This window comes from Mastomys coucha, unplaced genomic scaffold (genome assembly GCF_008632895.1).
Source record: "Mastomys coucha isolate ucsf_1 unplaced genomic scaffold, UCSF_Mcou_1 pScaffold14, whole genome shotgun sequence".
NCBI classification, from domain to species: Eukaryota; Metazoa; Chordata; class Mammalia; order Rodentia; family Muridae; genus Mastomys; species Mastomys coucha.
In genome coordinates this window covers 38,409,542-38,419,932 of record NW_022196896.1, presented here as the reverse complement: position 1 = coordinate 38,419,932, position 10,391 = coordinate 38,409,542, and the positions used below count along the sequence as shown (strand labels likewise).

Sequence of the window (10,391 nt, the reverse complement as noted above, 5' to 3'; positions counted from 1 at the left end):
AAAAAAAAAAAAAAAAAAAAAAAAAAAAAAAAGAAATCTGACTCTCTAGCCAGCAGCTATCAGTTGTCAATAACTCCTTATCTAGAGGTTCTAGAGGTTGGACTTCATGCTCATTTTCCTCTTCTATTATGAGATTTTGTCTGGGTTGAGTCTACATAGGTTTTTGTATACTGTCACAACCATTGTGATTTCATACATGCAACTGGCCAATTGTATCCAGAAAACACTGTTTTTTTTGTAGTACTCTAATACCCCTAGATCTCACTATCTTTCCACCTCCTTTTGTGTAACGAACCCAAATTCTTAGGAGAAAGAAGATGCTATAGCTGTGTACTTTAGGGCTAGGTATTCCTCAGTCTCTTGTTATCTGCACTTTGATTATAGATGTTTGTGTTAAATTACAACTACTTCAATGTGAAACTTCTGCATTTAGAGTTAAGAAAAGCACTAATCTATTGGATGTAAAGATTAGTCAGTAGGGGTTTAACATTGTGGCTATTTAACACCATAATAGTAGTAGACTTTTCCTTGGTCCTATGACCTGGGTAGTTACATGTTTTTGGCTCTAATTCATGGTATCACATATGGGTTTCAAACTGAGCAAGCCTTAAGTCCAATCAGAACATGATTGGTTACTTTAATTTTGTTTATGCCACCATGACACATCCTAAAAAGTCAATTATTGTTGTAATTCACTGTATCAGAGCTGTATAAGCTTGATGCTCACTTCTGTCATCTGGCAGTTCATAGCACCTCATACTTCTGTGGAAACTAGCCAATAAGTCTGAAGCTTCACTGTGAATTCCCCATGTGCTGTGAATTAAGAATGTGGTGTTTCAACAATAATCTGAAGGGTAGCCATGTGCACTGATAATAACACTATAATTATTTTTTGGTGGTGATGGTAGGGAACTAAGAGCTCTTGCTGCCTAATAGCCCCAGAACCCATTTCTATCCTTGGACCTTTTCTTTTTTAACTTGGGTTGTCTATCAGGGACACATCCATTCAAGTATCTGACAAAGTATAGATTTCAAGCCAAAGAAATGCTCTGTCTTTACCCCTCTCTTCTGTGCTGACACTGGTCACACGCCAGAGGGTAGATTATAAGGATCTGTCAGGTGGGTCCTACTTTGAAATAGATAATAAGGTGGGAAATCAACAATCATAACAAGGAATCAACCAAAGACATCAGGGCCAGAAAAGTGACTATCATCAAATTCAATCAGCAGCTTGTCAAATAGCTAAGTGTCTTGTGTTTTGTTAGCAATTGTGTCAAACATAGAAGTCACCAATAGCTCTTCTACTAGAATTAGTATAGGCTGTAACACATAAGAAGGACCATCAATCAGAGCCAGCTTTTACATGCTCTGATAAAAGGTGATCAGTTTACATTTTCCCAGTTCTGTGTTGCTTGTGTGGGGGATAGTGGAGCCAACAGCCAAATTTAAATAATTAGAAAGTTTTTAAATTTCTCCATCTTTAATGTATGATTTTGCTGTTTGGTTTTCCATTGAAATAGTTTGATGCTGTTTCACAACAGAGCATGGGCAAGTCTTACCTTTAGTATTCCAATTTCAAAAGGTTTCTGAGATAGTCATTCTACCAGTAGTGTTTCCCATTCACTTAGAAAAGCAAAACCTTTTAATTCATTCATGTGCAGTATTATTTTATGCAGAGTGTGGTTTCATTCTCTTGTTCTAATGAAATTCTTAAACTCTGCTTTTCTCAGTGGTGCCCTAGCTGTGCTGGTTTAGATACACAGCAATACATTCTGCAGAAATACTCAAGCATGCTTTTTGTCAGTGCCACTAATGACTACAAAATGTAAACACTTGAAGTGTTTTCATGAACAACTGAAGGAAAATTATCCTTGCCGTCACTCTAATTTTTCTTTAATTTAATATCATCATGTTGAGATTATGTTTCATACTGCCTGGGCTTGTTTCCCTCTTATGATCCTCTTGCCTGGATCATGCCTATGCTGGGATTATAGTTGTGGCACCATGATGGATCATTGCACCTTTTAAATATTAGGTGTATTTTGTATTCTTTTTTTTTCTTGGTTCACAAAATACAGGTGCCATGAATTCCTAGCCACAATACTTAATATCCCTTCAAGTTTGAAGAGTTATATAATAATGTATTTTAATGTATGTTGGGTTATCTTCTGAACCCCACATGGACACTGACTTGAGAAGTGACATATTATATTCTTGCTAGTCAAAGATACTTCAAACATCCATCAGATGCTACCAGGCACAGAAGTTTGCTTCTGTAGAAAAGCTGCTGTCCAAGGTTTAGTGGCAAGTGTATTTAATGTTGATCCTGGCAAGGTATTGTCCTGATGTCTCCACTGAGGCAAAGCTCTGCTCTTCCATCCAGCCCAGGTACTTTATGCCTCTGCTACACATTCAAGTGCACAGCATAGAAGAATCTCAGGTGTGCCTTTCATCACTTACTTAACTCTAATGGGAAATAAACTAATGTGGTGCTTACCACACATATTGTGGTATTCCTTGGACTTTAACAGATTTTCTGCTTATAGATGCTTACTCATAACAAAAAAGTAAAGTTTTTAGTATTCCCTGTATTCTCTTTGGTAAATAGAGAAGATTGTTATTTATACTTGCCGGAGACATTGCAAAAGTCTTTGACAGTAACACAGTTTACCAAAAGAAGGATAATCCCTCAATCCATTCTGGTTAAACATAGAACGTTACATTGTAACTAAAGCCACAAAACAAATGCAGTTACTGGTAGTGGGGAATCCACTTAGAAAAGAAAGATGTTAAATATATTCATTTGTATATTACATGTTTTTTTTTTTTTTACATAAAAGAACCAAAGATTTTGCCAGAAAACTCCTATAGCTGATAAATAAATACATTCAGCAAAGTAGCACAATACAGAAAACATACAATTTAGAGGCTTCCTTAAATGTAATAAATAATCACATTGAAAAAGAAATCTCAGAAACAATGCCATTCACACAAGAAGAAATGTGTCATATGCAAATTTCTTGGATTTTATTGCATATTTTAAGAAAAATTATAGCACATCATACAAAGTTATCTAATAAAATTTCTAATTTGGTTTTATCTTTCATATTAACTAGAAAACTGATTTTAAACTCTACTTTAAACATAAGTTCCTTATCTCTGAGAAGACTGAAAATGTTTCAATCACAATATCTACTAGACATAACAATTGTGTTTGAAATGGTTCTCTGAGTTACTTTTGAAATTCACGCACATGCTCTGTGATATGATGAGTGGGGTGAGATGCTCACATGCGTCCCCTGTTACTAGGACGCACAGGGTAACCAGTAGAGGGAATTCTAACAGGAACTGCGTCCCCGGTTACTAGGACGCACAGGGTAACCAGTAGAGGGAATTCTAACAGGAACTGCGTCCAGGTTACTAGGACGCACAGGGTAATCAGCAGAGGGAATTCTAACAGGAACTGCGTCCCCGGTTACTAGGACGCACAGGGTAATCAGCAGAGGGAATTCTAACAGGAACTGTGTCTTATTCCAGTTTTGCTACTCAAGACTTTAGGACAGTGTTCCTTAGCATCTCGTTTTGTTGGAATACAGCAAGGAAAATTCCCAGAACCCACATAAAAACCAAATATATCTCAGCAGCTAGGAGAACATTCTCTCACAGTGCAAATGAACTTTCATCAAAAAGGACAGGTGGAAGAATCACCATTCTGTACATGGCTAGGATTCTTCACAGACGACATTATCAAAAGAAAGAGCAGTTTCCACCCACCCAGGGAGGGGTCCATAAAGTGTCACTCTTGGTTCTTAGCGTTATGGTCACACAATGTACAGAATCTTACAATGCTGATTGGCTGGCTTACATGTGAAGGGGAGGACTTCCTCAAATTCTCTGTTGCAGAAACCTACTTACTTGGAAGCAACCTTGACTTTTAGATGCAACAGCACATCTAAAAAGGAATAATGATGGGGTCTATGTCGTAATTCTAAGTAGGGCCTGGGAAAAGCTCCTGGTGCCAGCTCAAGCCATTGTTACTACTGGGAACATTGCTGACATCAGCATCATCTCCTTCAGGAACACTGGCCAATGAACTATGCTAATATCATTTGCTGCTATTGGAGCCATTCCAATTGCTATCTGCTTCATTCCTGGGACCTTCGTCATATCCAGGAAGCTTTCAGGAAACCATGACTTCTGGTGATGATCAGTCACGGGCCTGACCACCAGCCCCTCACAGAACTGTCTTACACAACCTGCCTACCATTGTTCTGCTCTGTGCAACACAGATTTTCCTCTGCAGTATTTGGACACTGTCATTTCGTGCAGTAGTAGGAAAACTCACTCAGTGGGGGAGAGTCTGTTTTCTTCAACTATGTGGACCCTAGTGGATTGACCATGCTTCAGTAGAAGGCCACACATTCAAAAGCATATGATCTATGCTAATTGGACTTGATGGGCTTTAAAAACAACAGAAGGAGATACAGTGTTGGAAGGATAGGGAGTAGAAAGTGTATTTGGGCAAAGTTGTGGGAAATCAACATACTTTGTATGAAATTCTCAAAGAACTAATAAAAATTGAACAAAAGAAGGAAGGAAAGGAAGAAAGGAAGAAAAGGAAGAAAGGCGAAAGAAACCCAATTCTTTCCAACTCCACTAGGCCTAGTTTCACTGTTAACTCAAATATACTAGCTATGTGAACCAGAACCGTTAGTACCAACTTGCAAAACCATGGTGACAATTTTTAGTCTATAAAAACTAAATATCCTTAGATCTTGACTCTTTTCTGAAATAAAGCTTTTGATTTTTCCTTTTAGTTGTTGGTGTTACAATTCCATTGAGATTCCTTGTGGTAAGATTTGCTAGTATGAATTATTTGTCAGATGCCTGAGATACTAGCTGGCAGCACTGGTCGCATCTGTAGAGGCACTGTGTGGGTCAGATGTCACTGTTCAGAGCCCCAAGTATCACACTTATCCTCTGAGCCTGGGTCTCTTGTCACTTCTTCCCAATGTGGGACAATAAGACTTGACAAGGTTCCATGATTTTCTGTAGTTGTAGAATTAAAATAATAATAACTCACCTTTTCATATTATACCAGTTAGAGAAAATAGTGTAGCTTCTACTGATTTTTCAATAATGAAAAAGTTATGATTGACTTGTTGGCATTCTGAGAATGCAAGGAAAGGCATGCTGCCAGCAACTCAGCAGTGTTTGCCAATGGTTCCTTTTCCAGGAGTTCCAGTCCAGGATGTGTAGAAGCAAAGAAAGCCTAATGGGTTTTTGCTGCTGATGCTGCAGACTCAGGGAAGATGTAGAGGGTGAGCATGGGATTCCACAGCCATGACCAGAGGGTAGGCTTAATGGCCCAATTAGGTTTAACTGTTTGGGGTCCCAAATGCCAGGCTTCCTGGGCCACTTGTGGTGAAAAGAGCAAACCAATTCCAGGTATCAGATGGCATATCCATAATAGGCACAGAGCAGGGTGGGATAAGAAGCACTTGCTAGTGACTTTCTCTCTGTTTCTGTCTGTCTCTCTGTCTCTCTCTCTCATTCTCTTTCTCACCTGCCATAGTTGCATAGGCAAAAGATCAAAAGGCTTTAGAGACATCCTTTGTCCTCAGCTTTTACTGCCTCACTGGTCAGCACATGCAGCTGCCAACAGAGCAACATACTTTTGATACTATTTAGTCATGTTCTGTGCATGCTATTATATGTCCACCTAGCATATACTAAATAGTCAATGAATAAATGTGCTAACATTATATTGCAGTGAAAATAGATGAATCACGGATTGTTTAAATTTAGAGTCACAATATGATTGTGCCAACAGATTCTTTTAAGTATTTTTGTAAACAATGCCCATGATTATGTTTTTACTCCATTGAGTATGGAGACATATTGTGAGGTTAAATAACCCGATCCTATGTCTCATACCTAATGACATGAAGAACAATAGACTTTTGCTTTGATTACATATTCTGAATAATTTTTCTATATAGTTCTGCCACATGGCAGAGCCCCTATCTTCAGAAGTTTGCAATCATCTTATGCTGTGGTATTTGTTATTATACAGCACAGCTCCATTGTAAAAAATATATTTCTTGATATGAATCTAAAAGTTGTTATTGTGCTATTGTTTCTTTAATTTTAATTCTGATATACAAATTTACTCTTTTTGTTATCAGCATTTGTAAATTTATAACGCATGGACTTTTGCTTAAGTTCCAAGGGTTAGACTTCAGGGTGTAGTTTCATCAAGTTTAATTTCTAGGTATGCTCCATGTGCCTTTGCCATGCTAGTGGCAGATATTCTGAGTTCATTCCTTGTTTTGGAATATCTTTCCTTACAGTGAAAATAGATAGGTGTTAACTATCACTGACCACAGAGTAAATCTCCTAAATGTTCCATTCAACAAACAGAATGAGTCATGGTGTTGGCGTCCTGCTGAAAGCATTTAAGAAAATCCTACAAGGATCCTCTTACGACTTCTTACTATTATTCTCCGTAGTTTAAGAAGTGATGAATAAATTCTGTTTTCACAACCTCTTCCCTGTAATTGTCTATGTAGGAGGGCATTTCTTTGCCATTAGCTTTGTTTCACATGTGTCCTGTAGCTCATGCCAGAATCACTCACCTATAGCTCATTCCAGAATCAAGTCTCCTGATACTCTTTATCCCTGGGATAACATTCTTTCTTTTATATGTAAACAAATGGAATAGTTGCTGTCCTGTGTGTATCTTTTTCCTATCTGTTGCATGTTCTTTGGGAGCAGAGACATCTTTGGAAGAATAAAAAAAAATGACTGATGTATTTTTCTACCTTCTGTGTGTCTAAATCATATCTTACATACTCCACTGAAACCAACAATTTGAGATTTACTATTAATATTGATGGTTTTTAAACATAACTTCATATGCTAACTTCTAGAATGTCAGCATTATATTGTACCAAATTATTACAGAATAGAGGATTTTTATTACTGGTTATTTTATTTATTTACATTTCAAATGTTATCCCCCTTCCCAGAGCCGGACCAATACAGACTTGGATGTACACAGCCAAACACTGGACTGAGAGTGGGGACCCCAATAGAGAAATCAGAATAGAGTTTTTAACCTCACTTTTAACTCTTTTTTCTTTTGTAAATTATTTTGTAACTTGACAATACCCATAACACACACACACACACACACACACACACACACACACACACATGCACACACACTGCAAACAAACAACTCCAAAATTTCAGGTGGAATTTTTAGTCACCAATATTTCAGAAAAGATACAGGCCGGGCGGTGGTGGCGCACTCCTTTAATCCCAGCACTTGGGAGGCAGAGGCAGGCGGATTTCTGAGTTCGAGGCCAGCCTGGTCTCCAGAGTGAGCTCCAGGACAGCCAGGGCTATACAGAGAAACCCTGTCTCGAAAAAACCAAAAAAAAAAAAAAAAAAAAAAAAAAAAAAAAAAAAAAAAAAAAAAAAAAAAAAAAGATACAGTGTAGCAGATGAATAATAAAATATGAAGTGAATTTTATGTTGCTTTTCCTTGTGAAGAGTTCTAAATTAGTCATGCTGATTACCCCGGCAGAAGCTTTCTTTGTAGGACAAAACATGCTTTATGCAGGGCTCAGATGCAATTTGATTGGACAAACAACACTGAATCTAGATCTGGGAGAAAAAGGCCTATATTCTCATAGGAGATAGCCTCCCACCACAGGAGAGAGTCTTCATTCCTATACTTTATAGGAATTTCACTCGTAGTTGAGGTTTATTGTAGGCAATGTACAATGGGAGGGCAGATGAGAGAGTCCAAGCTGCATGTGAGGCTGAGGGGCTTGGGTGCCAAGTGAAGGTGTTTGAACAACTCTTAAATATCCCAAGTGGGATGGGTGAGAACATTTACAAGATTCCAAATATCAGTTCAAATACCATTACTCAAGTGAATGGAAGCAAAATGAGAGACAAGGTATGTGGCAGTCTGTCCATTGAGGTAACCAATGAAATAGTGGCTTGGGTGGATGCTACTTAACTCAATTAAAGTCTTCCATTTTGATTAGCTTTCTCTATAATGAGATGGTGAACTTTTTTTTTAATAAGCTCAGTCCGTTTTTCAATTTCCTCATTTTAATTAGTTTTAAGCCTAAAAAACTCTTTGAGAAGCATTAATACAAAGAAACTCTGGGTTTGTTTAACCATAGGACCCATCAATTACACTATGGGGACTTGAAGACCTTAGCAAGACTCTCAAGAGCAAGTTTGTTTTAAATTTGATTTTTCAAATTATTACTACTACATATGTTATGCTTAGGGCATGTTCAAAGAAAAGAAATTAATGTATTATCAAGGCAGAGAAGATATAGTGGTATTGATTCAAGCTTTCAGAAACTGGAAAGTAACTTTTTATTCTGCATCTGTTCTCTTCAGCCACCCTCTACAAACCACCACTGAGCTTTCAGCTAAGTGATGCTAGTGATGGGAGGAGCTTTTTGTGGTTTTTAGATGACTGAATCTTAATAAGGTAAGACAGACCTCAGATTTTACTTTTTATTTTAATCAAATTGCTATTGTATTTACTGACTCATGAGACCACTTGCAACAATCACAGGAAGATTCGAGAGTAGGTGGTATAATGTAGCTTCTAGTTTGGGTAATGTCAGATTATTAAATGTTTTAGTGGTTTTAACAACTCTAGAAATAACATCTCTGTTTTGCCCTTTTTTGGAAGTTTCCTAGCCACTGTTCAGTGAGGAACAGAGTCTGCATGGCCATTAGGCAATTGTGAGCACCAAGGAAGAGTTTCAACCATGGTTTGCATCAGTGGGCTCTGATGTAAGCCCTGGCATGTGGCATCCTTTCAGAAGGACAAACTTTCTGTTCCTTGTGTTTGTTTCATTAAAATCCAGATCCTGTTGACTTTGTATGATCTGAGCACCGATACGCTCTCAGGAAACATAAAGTATCAGATGGTTGTTTCTGTCCTAAAGCATCTAAAACAACCATTTTCAGGTTGTCCATGGACTAGAAACATTAATGTTCACTTCCTTAGGTTCCAAACGTATGCAGCTCCTCCATGTCTCTTGAGAACATTCTGCTGTCCTAGATTCTGCAGCCAGTAAGCCCTGAGAAGAGCTTATTTATAAATGCTAAAGACTCCTTTCTTCCACCTTGAACAGTTGGCAGCTGTGGTTAGGGAGTGATGCCAAGGACAAGCAAAGTTGATTTAAAGGTACAGTAGATCTGGCCAAACTAGCAATGCTATGGGTGCATGAAGGATTCGTCTCCCAGTGTGCTGTAGAGGGAACAGACCTGGCTGTGCTTCAGAGGAAATGAAACCCTCTGCTTCATTTTGATGAGTCTCAACTTTTATAAAATATGTACCAATATAGCATAAAGAATTCAAATAATTCAAGCAAAGTCTTAAAATGTATATGTACATTAAAAACAAGAACATTCTTTTAAATAATTTCACATGGATCAAATCATTTGAACTAATCACTTTAGAATCTAAAAACTAGTGAGACAGAGGTCACAAAGGAATATTTATAGAAAACAGAACTGGAGACAACCATAATAATTCTGACCCCATTTGATAACCTATATAGCATTTTGTGTTACAGTTGCTCTAGCATCTCCAGTGGCTTCCAGTTTCTATCTGAAATTAAAGAAGAATCTTGATATATTTTATCCTGTCATCTGTAGCACTATTTTGAAGAAGCTCATTTCCTGTGAGCCGGCTTGGCAGCTTCCAGTTTTGATTCACTAATTGTATCTTTCAGTTCAAGTTTTTACATTTATACTGGTGTGCATGCTGCTCTCCAAAGTGAATAAATGTAGACTCAGAAGTTCCAAATTGTCTTTCTTTTCTAATCTAGAAGCACAACTCCATAAAAATAACTATAGGTTGATAATATTAATTATTAAAACACGTTTTCATTTCTTGAGGAGTAGAGGTCAGTGAAATACAACAGCCTCCAAATTCTCAATGAGAATATGGTAATGTTTCCTGGTCTTATGTCATGCACAGGCTGTTATATTTTTCACTTCTTTGACCTTCTTAATAATTCTGAAAATAGATGATAAAACACAAGTAATGTCTATTTATTAATCTGAATAATCTACATGTTCAGTTTAAAATATTTAACAAGGAGTAAAACTGTCCTCAGGTCTCTTGAGCTCAAATTCTATAAGCATATTCAAATTGATGGCCTGGGAAGTTAAAGGGCACAGCCTTTCTATGTCAGATCAGCTCACCCAGCTGTGTGACTCATGATGTATTAGTCAGGGTTTCTATTCCTGCACAAACATCATGACCAAGAAGCAAGTTGGGGAGGAAAGGGTTTATTGAGCTTACTTCCACATTGCTGTTGATCACAAGAGGAAGTCAG

The 10,391-nt window shown here is 37.6% G+C and overlaps 1 protein-coding gene across 8 annotated transcripts in view; it reads left to right on the top strand.

Annotated features, from left to right (window-relative positions):
• The window catches only part of Sntg1 (syntrophin gamma 1), a 713,733-nt gene that overhangs the window by 38,286 nt on the left and 665,056 nt on the right, over positions 1–10,391 (top strand). For 7 of the 8 annotated variants that reach the window (XM_031366794.1, XM_031366792.1, XM_031366799.1 and 4 more), the window contains one exon: positions 8,431–8,524. The exons of the other annotated variant lie outside the window; for it this stretch is intronic. The gene's annotated coding sequence lies outside the window, so the exon portion shown is untranslated. The remainder of the gene's footprint in view (positions 1–8,430; positions 8,525–10,391) is intronic. 8 annotated transcript variants of the gene reach the window in all.